The following is a 20,648-nucleotide window of genomic DNA, read 5'->3' as shown; positions in this document are numbered from 1 at the left end:
GCGTGGAGACATCTGGCCATTTGTGGACTGGACATTGAGCTGACACACAAACTGTTTAACTCAACACCGACAGCAGTGACTCACAAATTTAGCTGATCTTTGGGTCTTTCGCTCAGGACAACCTGACACTGTGGCCAACTCGCATATATATAAAAACCTTTTTAGGAAATCTATCGACAATACATAAAATGAGACATCACGCCCCACAAGCCGGGAAGCACGAACCAGCGTCTTATCACGCACAGGCAGTAAAACGTTCAGGTAAACAGAAGCTCTATTTTCAGCTTAAATGAGACTTTTCCGAGGGCAGATTGTATCCGCTGTAAATACGGACCCCCCTGAAGCCAATCTCTCTCTGCTGGGACTCGACAGGAACACGAAGCCATGACTTTACCATCAGAACATTTTTTTTTATGATCACAACCAAGCATCTGTAATCAGAAAAACACACAGCAGGTGTATCAACAGCCCCGAAGAGGAAACCACAATCAAAATAAACTGAGTTTAAAAAGAAAAATTACGCTTTCCCCTCAAGAAATTTCCCATAAATGCCACAAATATCCAATAAACATTTACCAGTTTAGCCTGCAAACGTCACTGATGTGGCAGGCAGATAATGACAAAACTCCAAATTAAATTAAAAATAATATTAGACGACACCCTGACTGTTACTTCCTGTGTGAAAGGGCTGGATAAAAACAAGGACGCCGTCTCCAGCAGACAAATCTGCAGCTTCATCTTGAAGTAACTTCATAAAGTTGTGCGGTTTTGTACGGCGCACGCTGCTGCGTCAGTGCTTACAGGATGTGGGTAATTTAACCTGTGAATAATAGGGTGTAATAGTGAGCACAGCTGTTATTTGAATTTGTTAGGTATTAGCATATTCTGTGTTCTTCATCATCGACCAGAAATTGTGTAGCCATGAAACACTCTTAATGAAAAGTTTTTATTGCGTTTAACTTTATTAAAAAATGTCAAAATTTGAAGACAAATGGGTTTAATAATAATTAAATAACAGCTTCGTGTTTTATAACAAAAATATTAATAATTTCTCATTCGAGGAATAAATTCATTGAAAAACCACTTAGTTTTCCTCAGATAATTTCAGTGTTAGGTGTTGTAATACTTCGGCTTTGACCTTTTGTGGAACTCACTGGACTTTACTTGCAGCTTATTTACTTTTCTGCCAACAAAATCCTCAAACTTTTTGGGTTCAGCCACGTCTTAAGAGCATTTTACGATCACTGAGCATTAAAAACTAAATTAACAATGGAAAAACTTTCTGCCAACTTGAAGCTCTTCTCCTTTGTGAGGAAATGCTGATAGCTGTTATATTTATCAGGCTCTCCGTCTGAGTTTGACGTGTCAATATTTGCTATTTAACAAAAAGCTCATGTGAGGCAGACAAAATATTTTTGCGTATTTTGACCCAACAGGAATATTACAGCTCACATTTCCATCCTGCCCTTCACTCTGTCTGCCTGTGCCAACAATCATACGACCCCGTATGAGCGAGCGCTTTGGCGATAGTGGAAGGAAAAACTCCCTTTTAATAGGAAGAAACCTCCAGCAGAGCCAGGCTCAAGGAGGAGGCTGGTTTACCCACAGCCAGCAGCGTTGGAGCAGCTGCCACCTCCTCACACCACCCACCCTACTTAAAGCAGGGGTGTCAAACATCAGGTCCTGGGGCCAGAATTGGCCTAGCAGAGACTCCAATAAAGCTCCTCTGGACAGCTTTGGAAAACGTGAAGGGAGTCATAAATTTTGGACTTCTAATTGTATTACACATTTCTTTTTACTGATAAGGACTTTGAACACGGCCGTTCATGCTACACCAAAGTAATTAGGTTAATAGATTATTCTGTCATTAAATGATAGAAATGTTTTTTGAAATGGGAGTTTCATTGAGCGGGCTGCGTGTGGCCTACGATGTAAAACGAGTTTGACGTCTCTGCCTTAAAGCATGACTGCATCCCACAGAGCTGAGGTGACAATGGGCACAACTGCACTTAATCATTCATCCATCCCTTGTCACTAACAATTAAATGTTAGAGCTTGGACAATAGATTGCGGACGCCATCGATGTGAGCTCATACACTCACAAGTTTGCAATTTCCATCGATCGAATCCTGCCATTAATCAGGTGGCCTTGTTGGTCAATCAATGTCTTTTTCATCACTAATTAGTGCTTTATCACCAATCCGCTGAGCTCAGTGAAACACGTGGACACAGGCTTTAGTTACAGCCTGCTAATTATGTGACACACACACAGTTCAGTTTGGTTCAGCATCACACAAATGTTCCTCAATAAGCCGAGATCAGCGGGATCGTGTCAGCCTTAGAGCGTAATGCGATCTGTATTTGTCTTTCATTTCTGCTTTTGGTTGATTCAACAATCCCTCCTCCCCACGTTCCCATTTTGTTCCCCAATCACTTCATCACAGCCTCTGAATATTAACACGTATGGAAAAAAGAATAAGTTTGTTCTCCTGCAGCAGGTCTTCACATGTGGTTCATGCTATGCATTGGAAAGTGTTTATTTGACCGTGTATTTAGGCTTATTTAGGATTTTGCCCAATGGGATGTAAAAAGTTGATTGCCTAATATCTCAAAATTGCTCTGAACACAGATGGCAGCTCATAATTGAGATCTCAGAGCATATCAAAACACAGCCAGCTCGTGGTTACGCAGGCTAACCAGCACAGTCTTTGTGTATTCATTTAAGCACCCATGCTCTTCCATGTTTGGACTGAATTTGGCGTTTGTTCACTGGGACTTCTTCTCTCCTTGAACATATTGTTGGCATCTTTGGTCGCGCAGCCTAAACACAGGCTGATTATTGCTGTATTTATTTCCATGTTTTTGGCCGATATTCAGCTCGGAGAGCTTGTCAGCTTTAGTTACATTATTGTTCCTCTCTTCAGGAAAATAGACATTTTTGAGGTACAGATGCGACACAGAGGCAGGAAGTTACTACCATATTCCCTCTGCTCTACTCCTACACACACACACACAGAGGCTTGAGGAGTTTGAAAAGTCAGGTATTGCACGTATCTAGGGTTGGATTTTTCTTTAATAATCCCTCGAGTCCTGATGAGTTTGTAAACGAAAATGAAGTTCTGCGACCGCAGAAAAATTCAGAACGAGCCAATAACCGCCACAAATCTCCTCTCCCACGCTCACAACATCTGGAATTGTTCGCAGCGCACTCGGATACAGAGGTTTCAGATGCTTCTTTAACGTGTACCTCGGCTGTGGTCCAGGCTTGCTGTGTGACACTTTAGATTAAATTCTGCATGGCTGCAATAATGCTGCTGTCAGCTTCATGCAGGGGCACGTTTCTGACAAGTGTGTTTATTATTGCTGTACGAGTGTGTGTGTGTGTCACAGCAATCACGGCACCCCAACTCTCTTGCTCTCTCTCTCTTTGATATGGACACTTAGATATGTTAATTATTTTTTGCCAGCTTCTTTTATCCCCCACTTATGTCTTTCTTGGATGCTTGACATCGAGAGGAAATCTTTAGCCAGTGGGAATAAGCTGGAAAAGGATTACGATGATAAAGAGAGCACGCAGAAAGCAGAGCGATTGGGTAGTGTGCGTTTTTGTGACAGCAGGCAGGTTTCCCCGCATCCTTGGGGTGACAGCAGAAACTACTGCTCGCGTGCTCCTTCCTCATCTCGGCTCCTTCTCTTCTCCAATCCTGCTCACTTATTAAACCTTAATAGAAGCCAACAGGCCTGCCTGTCAGCCTGACGAACACTGAGCTGCTTGTCTCCGGGCTTCCAGCTCCAATTACAGCGTAACAATGAGAAGAAGGGAGAGGAGAGCGATTTTACAGTATGTATGCTAAAAAAGGGGGAAAAAAGGAAAGAAAGTGGGAGGAGAAGAGAGGACATGAGACAAAAGAGGGGGCGAAGATGAGAGGGAGGACAAGGCTAATAAAAAAAAAAAAAAGGAGAGGGGATTAAAGAGGTGACCACAAAAGCGAAATACGACCGAGGAGGGAGCACAGAGGAGAGAGAGCAGAGAGATGTTGTTCCCAGTTGATGAAAGCAACACTGATAAGATATTTGCTAGAAAATACTTTTATACCGCCTAACTGTCAAAATCAAAAGCACAAAGAAAATCAGAGTTTCTCTGGTATTTCGCCGTCTTTGTCTCTAACCCGCAGTCATCCGTTCCTTCGCGCGGCGCCGTCCTGCCCTCCCTCCTATCCGCTTGTTAGTCGCTAATCCTTTCTCAATTTCTCTCTCCTACCCACCGCTCCTTTGATCACCAGGGGTGGCGGCATGATGGGAGTAATAGCTTCGAACTCAAAAGAGAAGTAAGGAAACTTTTATTCACATACTTTCAAATCAAGGTTGCTCCAGTAAAATCTCATTTTATATTCGAGTGTCAAAGTTTCTGTTACTTCTGCAGTGTGACAGGCGCGGTTACGCTAAATTTCTGTGCCTACCAATAATCGCTCGTACTTGTCCTCCGCTCTCATTTCTACCTCCCCTGCATTTAGAAAGCGAGTAAAGGAAATTATTGAAAAGCCCTGCTAGCCGTGCCAGTTGTTCAACATTTGCCTTGATTAGAGCTCTGGCAGAAGACTCGGTATCTGCTCGCTCCAGAATCGCAGTTTGGCGCCGCTTTCAACAAAGGCCTTGTGAACGTGTGTGAATGAGACGAAGGGAAGGAAAATTATTTTCGACCCACCATCGGTGATGATGATTATGATTAGAGAAGTGCAGCCAAGGCATAATCCCTGTTTATCACATGTACAGAGTCTTATCGTTCTGGCAGATTTGGCCGTGCTTTCTGTAGGTTATGATGATACTGTAATGACTGCAAAAACTGGGAACACGGCAGTGACCTCCAGAAAAACACGAGTTCAGACAATCGCTGAAAGATTTACTGGCGTTAAACTGTTATCTTGCAGCGTGCCCACTGTTATCTACAGCCACAGCTCCCGTCGGTGTCCTGTGATCTACACAACATGTGTTTTAAAGGCAGTTTACACGAGTCTAAGCAGCTGACTGTTCTTACGCCACTGATTTGTTCTCATTTCTGTGCCGTAGTCTGATACATATAAAGCTATAAATGCAGCTTATGAAGGGGAGAGCAGCGTGCCATGATTTATGAACTGAATCATCATCAGTTTGCAAATTCTGAACACATTTTAATGATCACTAAATCACTGTGATCTTTATTTCCCGTAGTTATTATTTAACAAAATAAAACACCTTTCAGCGATGTTGAAACTGGGTTTTTTGGAGACCGGGGATGTGAATCTGTCCGTCTCTATCCGGTCGTTAAGTCTGACGTCACTAGCCGTGTCTGGGCCAAAACTCCACTGCAGGTCCATATATCAAACAATCACTATGGCATTACTGAGAGTTGAAAAACTGTCTAAAGTCATTCATCTTTAATAAATTGATCAGCGTTCTGCTCTACCAGGTGTAACAATTGAGTTTAACATCCAGGCATCCATGAAAACGGAATTTATGACATTTAACGGAGTTAGAAGTTAGCAGGAAGTTAGCTCGCTAGCTTCTATCTAAATACAATATAGCATGTCCTGACTGCGGGGTTTTGGAAACAAATTAAAACGTACAGCTCTGTTATTACTTCCAACATAAATGAAGACAGAAAACTAAACAGCAGTGACGTTTGTAGGGTTACTGAAGTTTGGCTAGCTGGTATATAATGATGTGCTATGTGACCATTAGCAACACAGCTATGTTAGCATAATATAAACAAGCTAACTTTTTTTCCACTTGATAAAAGTTGACGTGAGTGTTCTCGGTGGTCAGGAATAAATGTAATCGCATGGCAGGATGCTGTAAAAGGACCAAACTTCAGCCAGGAGAACAACTGAGATAATCCATCCACAATACGAGGTTAGTCATTCATATACTGCTGCATGGGCTGGGCTGTAGTTACATCCTAAGGTTTTAAAAACTGAGCTTAAATAAATGATTAGCGGTAATAAAAGCCGAGGGAGGTCAACAGTGATCACTGACTGTTTTAGGAGCTTTTTGAGATTAAATAGAAGAAAATACAAAACATTAAACATGTTAACAACACAAAAGCCATATTAAACGCAGACTACTTTAGGCCCGGAAGTAGGATTCGTCACGTCATCACTTAACGACCGGATAACATTCCCACGCGCCTTTGCACTCAACAAAGAAAAAAAAAACGCTGTTGTTTTTATAGCAGTTTGTTACGCTGGACTTCTGAATGGAGTTTGACGATTGAGGAAGAAAGAAAAACACGATTCGAGCAGCTGAAATGAGTTTTTTAAGATATGATTTGATTCAGATGGCCTCTAAAAACACAGAAGGAAACCTCACTCGCTGTTTTAACTACTTACATCTGTTAGACGTAGCACACGCAGCTAGTGAGGATGGGGTGCTAGCCGGGGCGTGTGCGCATTCTTCGTATCACAGAAATGAAATTGAAATGTTTGCTAAAACAAACCAGACTGAAAATTTAGTTTTAGGTTTTGAATAAAACTATGAAGTGTTAAGTTTTTGGTATTCCTGCCAGCATCATGACTCAAACCGTTAGCCATTTTAGATGCTAACAAATTAATTTGCAAACTATTTGAGGTTGCTACAGTTCGATAGGTTCCTTAATCAAAAGGCAAGCAGGGGAACTTTTATGCGGTTTGAGAGCCAGAATCCATGTTTTCGAAATACAGCACATCAAAACAGAACAAAGAGACTTCACAGCTTCCCGGTGGACCTGTCGATGCCACGAGCGCACACTTCTGAGCTTGATAGGTTACGACTGTGTCAGCGTACAGCCGGTGATCTGAGGGGCTTTCATCTCTGGAATCCACCATTTCTATGCATAATGTTAATGTGTTTATGCACGCAGTGACGGTGGGATTTCACGTGGCAAAGCACGTGCACTGTAGTGTGAATAAGTGTGTATAGATGTATGAATATGTGTGAGTTAATAAGTAAGTGCGCGCTGTGCCTGCATCCATGGCTCAGTGATTTTGCTCATTATCCTCGTCTCCTTCTCCTCTGTTGAAGAGACTGCAGGCGCTGTTTCGTTTCTTGTTTTTAGCACGTACTCCTTCCTGCCGTCTTACTCCTTTTACTTTTCTCTTAACAGATACACTACATAACTTACCCATTACCTCCACTACCTCCTCTACTTCTGTTTCACGCACACAAACGCAGTGCACCTCATGCTGTGAGCTGTGAAACTAACACCAATGTGTGTTCAAGCCAGGCAGCAAACTGGGAAAGAATCGAAAGGCTTTAAAAAGAAGCCCAGCTCCTTACTTGGACTAAACCTTGCTTGCTCATAAACCCTGTTTACTCTCGGGATGACTGTAAAACCATTTACAGTCTGTCCCTGACAGCGTTTTCAGAGCGCGGCTTAAAGAAAGCTGCTGGGGACTTGTGCACAACTCTCTCGCACAAAAAAGATAAAGAAATAAAAACCCCAACCTTGGCTCCCGAGGGCCGCTGAGACGCTCACTCGGCTGATCAATATGTTAAAACATTTATGCACACCACCCATGTGTTTGTAATTAAAATTCCATAAAATCTCCACCAAAAAACACACTGTTAATAGATTCTGGGTTTATTAGCGAGGGCACATCAGGTTTTTGGCTGATTTAGAGTCAAGGCTTTCAGTGATGACTGCATAATTACAGACCTTGCTGCCTATACATTCCTCTTTTCCATCCCGCTATTTCTATCCCGTGTATCTACGTTTTTAACTCACCCTCATTTGGCTTCCTTCTTTGTGCTTATAGAAAACTCTGCTAGGGGTAAATGAGGTAAGTCTGGAGTTGCTTTGGGCAACAACGTGTGTTAAAATCATCGGGGGGGGGGGTGCCGTGTAATCAAATGCTACAGGATTTTTTTTCTTTTCCATTCTCATAAATGTTTTTTTCACAGCCTACGCACACATGTTGCTATTCCTCATTCTTTATTCGATTAGATCAGCAGACCTTGTTCTCCAAATCTGGTCAACCTTTTAGCGAAAGGCAGTTTAACAAGAGAGAATCTGTTAGCAGTTTCAGCTGCATCCAATCCAAACAAAGCAACTGGGCTGTGGCGGACACTGTGGTGAAATAAATTGTTTTGCAGAGCTTCTCGTGTGCACGAGAGTGCACGTGTGCAAACATGCATGCGTGTTTTCCTCAGTAGGATGTAGCTTTTTACTATTTCCCTCTATATAGGGGTGCTATACAGCGCTGGCTGTGCTTTCGTTTGGTAATTGATATTCTCATTTTAGGTGCAAAGCCAAACGTGCACTATCGAGAGCAATAATAAATATTCACAAACTTGTCGCAGGCAATAAATTGGAGAGCAGGTCCGCACAGAATTAGTCTAACAATCTGCCCAGAGGGTTCACGTCTCTCATTCCTAAATCATGAAGCAGGCAATTCAACTTAATCTTTCTCACATGCTACGTCCATATATCACGTCTGTGTGTGCTATATACCCACCAGCTGAAAACACACGCCACATTGTTTTTCTTATGTTAACACCACCAGAGCTGAAGTGTTGGAATCTTTCCACATACAAATTTATGAAGGTTTAACAAAATGATTAAACCATCAGGCCTCACGTCAAGGCGGGCGGCTGACAAAAGCTGCTTTCTCCGTATACGTGCAGCCGCTCGTCTCTTGTGTTAATTTACAGGTGGCCTTTAATGAAATGTCTCGGCCGTGACACAGGCCCACGGCACCGCAACTGGACACCGCCAGGATACTTCCAGAGCTGAATGATCACTCAGAATCACGGCGCCTGTCAGGACCCCGGACTACAGAGACTTTAGACTGATCAATACCGGAGTGCCGCAACAAACTCCAGGGTTAACAAGATAGGAAGAGGGTGACGGACGGTGAGTAGAGGAAGGACGGAAAGAGGAATGGAGGCCGAGAGATGTGACAAAGAAGAGGTGTGCGAGTGTCAGAGGGAAGAGAAACACCAGTGAAGTGAAAGTAAAAACGGGGTGCTGGGGGAGCGTGAAAAAAACACAGCAGTGTTATTGATGTGTTTCAGAAAGGAGGGAAAGTGTTGTTTGATGTAGGGGACTCACCATGGTCGATTTTTGTCAGAGTGACACAAAAACAATCCCCAGAGCTGTGAGAGCAGAGTAGTTACAGCACTCTGGTTGTCACACTGCAGGACTTTCAGGACGCGGCGCCGGACCTGTATTACTCAGCGCCCCGGGCCAGTTCAGATTCCTCAAACAGCACGCAGCCCGCTGTTTATTTCAGCAGACGGAGACAAAGTGGAGCGTACGCTCGTGTGCTCTTGTGCAAAGCGTAGGGTCACCTCACACCCCATCTATATTTTGCTGTTCATACAAATGTATCACCTCTGTTTGAGGCTGGCACCCGGCTCATGCAAACCAGGACGCTCACCATCACAAACCATCGCCCCACACTCATTCTGAAGTAAATGTGCACGCTAAAGGGTCTGTACCTAAATATAAGGCACAAAATGTAATCAAAGTAAAAGTAGAAGTACTCAGTATGCTCTTATTTTACTGCGACTAAAACACAAAAGCATTGTTTTTGTTTTATTCCACTGACGAAACACTCGAGGCAATTTAACGGCACTACAGTTGATCTCATTAAGCGCACTACAATCAGTTAAAAGAAATATTTAATATTTCTTTTTTCTTTGTCAGACTGTTCATCACGTTGTTTTATTTGATTGAATCTTTGCAATCAAGCACCTAACGATTTTATTTGTGCCCCACAGTTACAGTTTATCAAGGTTGTGGCCTCAAATTTTGGATTAGTAAAAAGAAAAAGGTTACAGCATTATTATCAGACATTAAAGCCTTTGAACATTTGCTTGAAAAATGTATTTTTTTCTGGAAATGAGTCCCTCTCTCCTCAAAAACAGTGCTTTCTTTTCACTTCTTTGTGTCAGATGTTTGAGCTTCAGTGTGCAGAATGACACACGTGCAGAGTTTGACACCAGAAAGCAGTTTTTTACTTTCATCTTCCGAAGGAGGAAAGTTTCTTTGAGCTCACCTAGGATCTGACTTTAACACTTACATGTACAAGATGACTGCGTGACATAAAAAAGGAAGCCCGGCTGGATCCGACATTCATCTGAGACGAGGAGCGATGTGGAAGCCTGCACGTGTTCATTCGACTTCTGTAAAGTTTAAATGTTTTCATGAAAATATTTAATTATTCATAGAGTCGAGATTTTTAAACGGGGCACAGGTTTTTTTCCCCAAACTCTTTTTGTGCTTAATAAACATTTAAAACAAATGATCACCTAAAAGGGACTATTTTAGGATTTACTGATTCATAGGAGGCCTTTAATTATTCATTAGCAAATAACGATTGAAGCTTGGGAGAAAAAAAAAAAATCACAGTTTTTCTTGCACTGCAAGAACAAAAACAATAGAGGGACGAAGTCTGCTGATCAGCTCCGACTGACAATGTAGTAACACCATCAAGTGGAGCTTATTTTATTTAGATCGTGCCAAATTCTCAAATCATGGACGTCCTGTGTATTATAAGATAAAGACCCAACAATAATACACACTGTGGAAGAGAGCCAGAGATTAATAATAACTAATGATTCAACGCAGAGAGGTGTATAAACACAGTGAGTGAAGAAGAAACACCTGGTGCATCATGGGAATCCCCAAGCAGCCTACACCTAATGCAGCATAACTAAGGGAGGATTCATGGATTCATCTGATTTTGACAAATCCAAGAAAAACACAAACATAACATCGGAAACGTTCACGCTGTGTATGCATAGCACCGATCGAAGGCCACTGAAATATTCTGCAGACACTATGTTGTAATACCATATTTTAATTACAATATATGCGACATTCTTTCCCTCCAATAAATGCTTTTGATTTACATATGTGACGGTCATAAGGCTACACACACACACACACACACACACACACACACACACACACACACACACACACACACACAGAAAACATCAATCAGCCCAGATCTGAGGCTCTCTGAGGGGTCAGCGGGTTCCCATGTGTTTTTTAGTGCTCTCTGTGAGGAACCTGCTATGGAGAGCGAGATGCGATGCGAGCCAAGAGGACTCGGAGGAAGAAGTCAGATGAAAGAGCCGAAAACCTTCAGGAGTCCTTGCACCTCGCCGAGCTTTCCAAAGGCTGAAGCTACTATTCTTATCTTCTTAGAGCTCTTTAAAAAAAAAAAAAATCCACACTGAAAAACGACACACACCAGACGCTATTTCACCGCCCAAACACACACTTACACATGTCAGTTGGTAAATGGTGTGAGGTCCTCGTATTTCATCAGCCTAAACCTCAGTATTCACCGAGGGGATTGGCTCTGTTCTTCAAGCCTCTCAGAAGCTCCTCGGGGTGGGAAAGATGTGAGAGCTAGAGCGCAAGCTGGTGTCTGGGGATGCGCAGTTACGCGCTGCGCTTCCTCCATCTCCGCTTCCCCTCACTCTCGCTCCCTGCCCTTGTGTGCGACTTGCAGGAGTGACAGAAGAGAGTTAGGATTTGAGGAAGGTGGTATGAAGGTTTCTGAAAGCTCTCTGCCTTGCCTCTGAAAGGGGATAGCATCATCTCTGTCTTTCTCTGCCTCTGGATGGGTTCAGACTGCAGGGCAACACATTTATCATCAGCAAACTTAAGATCCTGTGTTTTAACAGGCTGCCGTTTAAATACAAAGAACTCTGTTGGCTTTATCAGCCCCGCTGCCCAAACCTCAGCCGAGGCCCCCTCCAAAGTGCAATAATTAGGATGGAATGAAATGAGGCCGCGGCTGTAAATTTGGCAACACGTTTTCCTTCCTAAACAAAGCTCGTCACAGCGTTCCAAGCAGCCAGACAAAAAGCACGAGCCCGTCCTAGCTCTGCGGTGATCGTCATCCACTCGAACATGACGCCACAACAAGGGATCTCCAATCTGCCTTCGCCTCATTGATGTTTTAGCGGACCTCAATTACTGAGTGACTGCATCCCGCTGTTCCACCAGTCAAAACACTGCCTTTCTTCAGGAAATATTTTCACAGCACCATAATTGCTTCCATCTGTAGCTACGCTGTGGCAACACTAGCTATGTCATTACGGCTGAGTGAGTTCACAGCAAAAACGGGTGCCGAATGTGCGACTCTGATTGTTTGTGTGTCAATTTGGATGCAGGCGTTTGTTGGAAAACCGACTCCGTTATTATCAGCAGAGGGAAAAAAGAGATGTGAGAAAAGTGCTGTAACGGAACGAGGAGGGAATCTGACGTCTCGGTGGCTCCGGCCCCACAAACACCCACACATCGCCTCCGAATCCCGTCTGATGACTAGTTTAACAGAGTTGACTTTAGCTGATGAGGTGTCTGCACAAACACAATTTGACTCCTGTCCTCAAAAGGCTTGCAAACAACAAAGTAAAATGAGGCAGTGTTGAGATTACTGCTGCCGGAGGTTCTTCCGAAGATTTCGCAGGACCCCAAAAATGATGTGGATACGAGAATCTTTCTTTTAGAATTAAGATGCCCTCACGGTAAATTAAAAGACCCAAGCTGGCGTACTGACATACCATTTAGCCCGTGTTTATGCTGTAACCGATTGGCCTGTCAGCAAAGGTTACGACCTGGAAAAACTGAAGCCGACCAATCGACGCGTTGCGAGAGCCTGTCGCAAGTGGATCTGACATATGTGGCGTCTGTCGACACTTTAATCAAATCTGACTCATTACGCTGTTTACAGAAGTGGCTTATATTACCTGTCACACGCGTGTTCACACATTCTCATCTCCCACACTCACACTCACACACACACACACACACACACACACAAAACACTCGAACATTTCAGAGGTAGTTTGGGGGTTTCTGTCAACAGAGTATGTTCTGCTCAAACATCATTAAAAGTAAATCCAGCATAAATCCAGCTGCAGTTTGTCACGCTTGCTGAGACGTCCACTGTGAAGAGCCTTCTAAATTGGAGGGCACACAACTGCTCGCCCGCAGATATTAATGACGGTGTTCCTGCAAGCAGAACCGTAAGTGCAGACACTCTGCACAACTTATATGTGCAGTTTTAGAGACCAGAGGTACAAACGCAGTTCTCACATGGCACACTAAAGCAAATAAGCTGAAGAAGACATTAAGGGCTTATTAAAAGGTGGAATACAATATCAACACGTGTAGTCACGGCAACCTTAATTATGGCAAGTCATGTAAATTTCCTCTGAGGCCAGGAAGAGCATTCTGTGCATCAGCAGCCCAAATATTTTTATTTAGTACTTAATAAATAATCCTGTGATGGACTTGCGAGGACTCCAGGGTGAACCTCGCGTCTCTGTCAGCATCTGCTGGGATCGGCTCCAGCTCTCCTGTGACCCTAGATTGTGAGAAAAAAGAAGGAAACCTCCCTGCGACCGCTTCTGACCTCGGGGCGATTCCCCAGCTCGCCTGGTGGGAGGCAGCCTGTCTCAGACTGACTGCAGTCTTCTCAGACAGGCTGGAGGTTTTCAAATAATTGCTGTCTAACTTTTAAATGGAGACAGATTGCTGACAGTCTGCGATGTGGCTCTTTGCAGTAGAGTTGACCGAACTGCTTGTATTCCTATGTGAAAGAAAGGCTGCTGAGCGTGTTTGTCATTTTGCAGTTAAATCCTCACATCACAGTTTGTAGAGGAATTCCTGAATTTCCGTTTAATATCTCTGAGATTGTGGCTGGAATGTGAGCAGGTAATGGTTAGTCTGCACGTGTAGATGGCAACAAAGTGATTTTTGCAGATTTATCATTAAGTTAATCATCGTATTATCACAGATTGCCCGCCACATTGTGACTGTTTGCTTGTTTTATGGACCAAAATTGCTTTAAAGACAGAAACGGACTGAAAAGTCTGTGTCTCCAGGACGGAATGAAAAATACATTTATTTCATTCCATGCTGGAGTTGTGTCAGAATTATTTAATAACTGATGAATGTACTGACACTGCTGACCTGACTATGGGTATTATTCACTGCGCAGCAGACGCCCCTGTCAATATTCATGTCATGTCAATATTACTGCTACGTGATGGTTGCATCTTTTCAATCACATGAGCAAGAGAAGCTCTCCTAAAATCAACATGAAGTCACAGACAGTATTTTATTAAATTAAAATGTATATGATGTTTGTGCATGCATTTATAAGAGCAGGGGTGGGCAATTATTTTCACAGCACTGTGGCCCCCTGGGAAATTGCCCACTGCTGCATTAGAGCCTCGAAACTGCTGCATGTGTACAGATCACAGCTTCACCATCCCAGTGTTTGTGCTGTATGTTAGTTTGTATGAGAGACATTAGAGAGCAACAACGAAGTGTCTGCACAAGAGAAAATAGAGCCTATAGATTAATAGACTTGCCTTAGCACACATGCCCTGTACACACACACACACACACACACACACACACACGAATAATTGAATCCAGATATTTCTCTGACCTCATCTATTTCATCAAAGTGTCCCTCCCACAACACACCGTCTCAATTAAATGCTGTGCTTCCAAAGTCTGCTTTGATCAAAGTGGGTTTAGAGCAACAGCATGTCTCTACATACTAATATTTGGGGTGCGTGCGTGTGTGTGTGTGTGTGTGGAGGAGGGATTTTGTTTCTAATAAATGCACAGAGAGCCATACATAACCACAAGTCAATATCCTGAGCTACGCTCAACTTCCTCACCGTTTCCCATTAAGAAACTGGTCTCACGCTCCTGACACTGCAGAAAGAAATTCCTTCAGTGATGCTGTGAGAGACATTATCCTCATTTCATTGACTTTCATGACAGATGGACTAGTCTGAAAGAAGCAAAGTAAAGACGTGGATGCTTGCGTGAGGAAAGTAGAAGGACAGCTCCTCTGTGATGTGTGAAAAGAAAAGATCAGGAGGATACGAGGCAGGTGGTTTACGTCGCCGTGGCACAAGCCCGCCAAAGAGGCCAGCGACAGCTGCGTGACGCAGGAGACGCCCGTGGTGCTCTCAGTCCATTTGTCACACCGGGCCGACCAAGCTCCGCAAAAAAAAAGATGCTCCTTCCTTTCCCCGCGCCGGCCTCCATTCTCACGGCTTTCATCTACCCTCACCCTCTTCTTTTCTCAATTTCCTACGTGATTACCGCTGCTGCATCTCCTCCTCCTATAACCAGACTATTTCTGTCCCCTCTCCCCATCACTCTGCTTCTTTTCTATATTCACCCTTATGACTCTGTGCTTCTGATCCCCTGAACTGTTTCACCCTTTCCATCCTCAAAGTTTGCCTTCTTCCTATGATCTCTCAATCCCTTACTCATTCTTTTTGCTCTACTCTCCACTCCTTGATCTGATTTACCCAGCTCCCCCCCCATCTGTGCTGCTCTCGGCCCCATTCCTTTCCCCTTGCAGAATCACCCTTGATATCTATTCGACTGCCATCAGCCAGCGAAGAGATGAAAATCGATTCTCCTTCCAGCAACTGCTCCTCTCTGGTTAAGGAGAAAGGGGAGGCAGTTAGCTGGGCTCTAAGTAAGGCCGTCCATCCATCTCTCTTTGAGGTCTGACGACAATGCTGCTCTGGAATCAGTGCAGCACTTACAGAGACCAGAGGGAGAAGAGTTAGAGGAGAGGCACTGAAGCAGTAGAGGACTGCAGACTATGGCACAATAAATGGCTCAGAAGAACAAAACTAGCATAATATCCCCTTAAATCATGAATATAACCAACCTACCCTTGACGGGCTGCAGGTTTACTGCTCAGCGTGTGAAGGACAAACACAGTTTACTTTCCCAACTTCCTCACCAAGAACATACAAAGCACATGCATGGAAGCTAAACTCGTAAAATCCTTTCCCTGTTCCAATGATTGTCAAAGCTTTAAGGGGGAATGCGTCCACACATTTTTTGACCCACACGTTTCCTGTTAGACTGTTATTCATATTCTCCCACATGAGAATCATCTTTCACCTCCGTCTCCCAAATGTAAGTCATTTCCGAGTCTTTCATGTCGCTCCCATCCACGTTTTCTGGTAGTTTTCATCCCATTCTGTCAAAATCTCCATGGCTTGTGACTCACAACCTTCCCCATCAGGAGTAGCACTGGCAGTGAAAGGTTAACCTGAACCCGACCCACGATGACAGCGTCCCTGCCACATGAATAAAATCCAGACGTTGAAAAGTCTGCAGTGCTAACTTGTGCAAACTAGAACTAATCACAGAGAAGCGTGTCATTTCAGTCTGGGGGAAGAAAGAAAAAAGACAGAAATGCAGCCAAGCATGTGGAACTCCCGGTCGCAGGAGCGCTGAAGCACAGGAAGCAAAAGCAACGGCGCCATAAATTAATAGCAAAACAAAACGAGCATAATTTGAATATGACCATCATAACCTTAATGGGTCGGTTCAGCCAATTATGAAATACAAATAGCAACATACTTTCTCACCTCCAGTTTCACTGGCGGTGTCTAGCCAAGCAGGCAGTTTTGATTTTATTCAGTAATTCGGTTCCAAACATTTACAGCAATGGAAAATATTTCAGAGAAAATGTCTGGAAAAATTGAAAGAAAGAAACAACGAGGAGGCTTAGACGCCAGCGGCGAGATAACACCAGAATCCTGAAAGAGCGAGGCAGAGCGAAGAAGTAATGCGTTCAGATTGTCACCGACAGCCGTTCTATCAAAGAGGACTTCTGCTTTTAAACTTCTTAAATTGTTACGATGAAAACATGTTACCTGCCGCGGGGAAAGTATCCGGCTGTTTAGAGGAAGAGGCGAAGATTCGATATTCAGAGTTTCCTTTCTCTTATGTCCTCTCCTGTTAATCATCACATGGCTTCATTTATTATTTCGTAATTTCTGTTTTTAACGGTGAAAATATGAAATCTGAACTGTGGCTGGAAGCGACAGGGAAAATGTTGTTAGACATGCAGCTACAGAAAGTGACTCATCTTCAAGAAGAGAGGAGAAGCCAAAGGGAGAGAGCAAAAAACGAGTTTGCTGAATTCCCTTAAAGAGACATAGATAGGCCAGACCATATCTCACCTCTCATCTGCTTGGTCAAGGTACAGACAGGTGGAATGAGTCCAATATAGAGATATGAAATATTCAGCAACCAAAAGGCTTCTGTCTGTTCCACCGTTCCAGGCCTCCGAGGAGTCTGTGTGGCTGCAAGCACATGCATATACAGCGTGTGTCCTATATACATAAAAACGCAGAGGAATGCTGACAGGCACACGGAGTGAGGATGTGCACTCTGTTTTCAAAGTCTTAACGGTGTCAGTGACAGTTTTTCATAGCAGGCCTGCTGAAGCCGCGGCTCTCCGTCTTCCTCTGACTGAATATTACATTTGCAGATGACTGAGAGAGTCTTTGTCTTACAGAAAGACAAAGAGAGATGGACTCGGCATTAACCACGAACAGGAAACACAGAGGAAAGGAACCGTATCAGAGACAATGAAAGTGTCAAATAAAAGAGATATGATGAAAGGATAGATCGCGGCACTGAGTTCATCACGCCCGCTGAGACAAAGTGCAGCCTGAGCGTCGGTGGCAGCTGTCAGATAGACGCCGGCTCACGTTCCCCCCCATGTCGGCCCAGCAGTGCCCGGTCACTTCGCACCGGCGGAGCACGCCTCTGTCAGCTGAGCTCAGCTCGGCCATATTTCACGACGGGATCAGATGTGGGACCAAAACGTGCCTCGGAGCTCGGAAATTCCTCAAAGGCAGGACCGGAGAACAGGACGGTACATCTTTATGTGGCGGAGCTCCAAGACCAGCAGATATTGCATGCTTTCATCTCCGTGTACATATGATAAATTCATAAATTAACACTCTCTGTCGACTCTGTGGCCAGAATCATGGACACGAGTTTTTAATGTGCCTTTCCTCATTATATAGCTCCGGCTGGGAGTTGCTTCCGAGGGGCAGCCAATCAGAAGAAATCTGTCTGAAAGGGAGGTCTTAAAGGCTTTAAAAGGAGAGTAAAAGTAGAGTATGTAATCTAATCAATAATCAATCAAAGTGTGAAAGCTGGTCGAGTAGAGTCCAATAATAAAAGCACGGAGCTGGGAATAACCATAACAGGTCCTTTTAATTGGATATGAATGAGTCATAACGACGGAAATGGCATCAAACTGCGAATTGTGCAAAGCTGCTCTAGTAGGATCCAATAATAACAACATGGAGCTGGAAACGAGGATAATCGGTCCCCTTAAATGGATACGAATGACTCATAATGACTGAAATGACTGTGTAAATATGAGCCCTTTAATTTGAAGAGGTATTTCTGGAATGCGTGACTTCAAAGAGAGAAAATCTTACATTGGTGAAGATTAATTGTTTTCATATGATCACTTGGCCTCTTTTGTCATGATCTCAAATAAGTTTCCTGCTTCAATGTGCCACAACATTTAAGCACGATAGCCAACTGCAAGTTGTAAATGAGATCAACCACAGAGGACCAGCTAATGCACCGTCAGTCTGTGCTGCTCTATGAAATCTATTTGCAGCAGCACCTTCAACATGTCAGCCAGTCTCAGCCTGACCCCGAGACCTCGCACGAAACCCGTAAACATAACATCAAAACCGGGATCCCAGACCGCAGCTTGTAAAACGCCCCATTAGCCAACTAATACACCCGTGTGATTGTGTTCATCTCTCACCCACCAGCGTAGCACACCAGTAATGATCAAGAAGTTTTGCTTTTAATTAAGCCATATAGTTGCTCAAGCTAAATCTCCACATGGTAGAAATTGTGCAATTTAATTAAAATGACCATTTTTCATGTAGTTTATAATTTTTATTAGTGCGAGAACCAAATGAATGTGAGCGCTTATTCTTCATTTGCAGCATTTTTTTCGCCCGTCAGATCTGCAGCGGACAACGATGGCTGTGCAGAGCAGCAGCTTTGATAAAGAACCAAGATGTTATTTTAATGTAAAGTAGAAATACATTAAAATCTGTTTAAGGTTTCTTTGCTTGGATAGGCTGTCGGTCTGTCCAGATCATTATGCTTTTTGGCAATCACAAATGTGTTAATAACCAAAAAACCCCCGAGATTCTTTAATTACTCTGTGTTTGATATAACACACCCTGCTATCTGTTTAGTAGGGGTGCAACAATACTCGTATCGGTATTGAACCGTTCGATACAGTGCTTTCGGTTCGGTACGCATATGTATCGAACAATCAACTTTTCTTCTGACGATGCTGTCTGTGTTGAGCGCTCAGGGGATCTGCGTTCTACTACTCTGCCTAGGCTGCACTGTCGAGCACAGATCCACTGAGCGCAGCGCAAGCTAGCAAGACAGAAGTTAAGCTCGTTGCAACATGGTCACTGCCTCAACGCTACCCGAAATTGAACCTCCCCCACCCTCATTCTGATCTGGCGTTTGGAACTATTTTGGTTTTCATGTGAAGCATGACCCTGATGGTAAGCGCGTCATGGACAAAAGTAAAACAATGTCGGATGTGCCATGCAATGCTCAGTTACATTGGTGGGAACTAGTGCGTTAGCGCAGTTAGCTTGTTAACGTGTTGACGCTGTCCAGCCCCACGCACGGGGCGATCCTCGGTAACTCGTTAAGGGAGATTTGTGGCGTTATGCTGTTAACGTCATTTTAACAAGATTAACGCTGACAGCACTAGTGGGAACACAACGAATATGACTGCACATTTACGCCGACATCATCCTTGTGCAAAGACAAGTGGAAGCAGACAAAAACAACAAGCACGCATGCTACAAACTTTACCCGAGTCATTTAGACAGCCGTTAGCACATGATTCTCCTTATGGGGACCTGATATGTTTAATATGCTGCTGAGAATATACCCCAGAAGAAGCGTATAGTATAGCTTTTATTTTGGAAAGAGCCATTTCTCTGTAATAAACTCTCTTTTCCAAAGATGAGTGATTTCTGGATCAGATAGATTTTTTTTTATTATTATTTTGTTGTTTCAGCAACATTAAATTTAAAAACTGTACTTTTGAGTTAAAATATATATTTATAATTTTATTAAATGAAAAACTAAAAAGGCATGAACATTTTTTTGTATCGAAAAAGTATCGAACCGTGACATCAAAGTATCGAACCGAACCGTGAATTTCGTGTATCGTTGTACCCCTACTGTTTAGGTATGTGACCACTACTTTGACTAGGGTCCTCCACACGTTCTGTAAGTCGCACACTTGGGCTTGGTGAAGTCAAAACCTGAAGGCTAACTTTGTTCCGTCATCAGCTCCAGAGGAAGTCGCCCGCAGCTTGGCGGTCAGAGGACCTGACGTGAGAGAGCAGCATCAAACGGAGGGGCCATCTGAAACAGGATTAGAGTTGTACGCAGGTTCTGATTATGAAATATTTATCTGTTCTTCTCTCAGGGAGCACAGCACATGAACTCCGGGAACTTTCAGAAGCAAAGGATTAATTTGCACGCACTGAAATTAGCACATAGATCAAAGCGAGGGGTGCCACGGGAGTATCCGAAACCTCAGTGTATCTAGAGTAGAGATTGTGCTTTGCTGGTTACCAAATCTATTTTCATAATGATATGGATAGAGGGGGGGAAAAAAAGAGGACATCAAGGGGAATCCAAGCTGGAGTTGAGTATAATTAACCACATGTATATGGAACAAAACCTACCACACCAAAGCAAAGACAGCATACAAAGGAGGACAGAGTAAACAGAGAGAAGAACA

At 43.5% G+C, this 20,648-nt stretch overlaps 1 protein-coding gene across 2 annotated transcripts in view; it reads right to left on the bottom strand.

The window, feature by feature from the left end:
- Nucleotides 1–20,648, bottom strand: part of sema6bb (sema domain, transmembrane domain (TM), and cytoplasmic domain, (semaphorin) 6Bb) — a 134,643-nt gene that overhangs the window by 7,430 nt on the left and 106,565 nt on the right. The gene's annotated exons all lie outside the window — the stretch shown is intronic.

Source organism: Simochromis diagramma, unplaced genomic scaffold (assembly GCF_900408965.1).
Source record: "Simochromis diagramma unplaced genomic scaffold, fSimDia1.1 OVJJ01000026.1, whole genome shotgun sequence".
NCBI classification, from domain to species: Eukaryota; Metazoa; Chordata; class Actinopteri; order Cichliformes; family Cichlidae; genus Simochromis; species Simochromis diagramma.
Note: the sequence above shows the minus strand (reverse complement) of the source record. Positions and strands in the feature narration are given on the sequence as shown.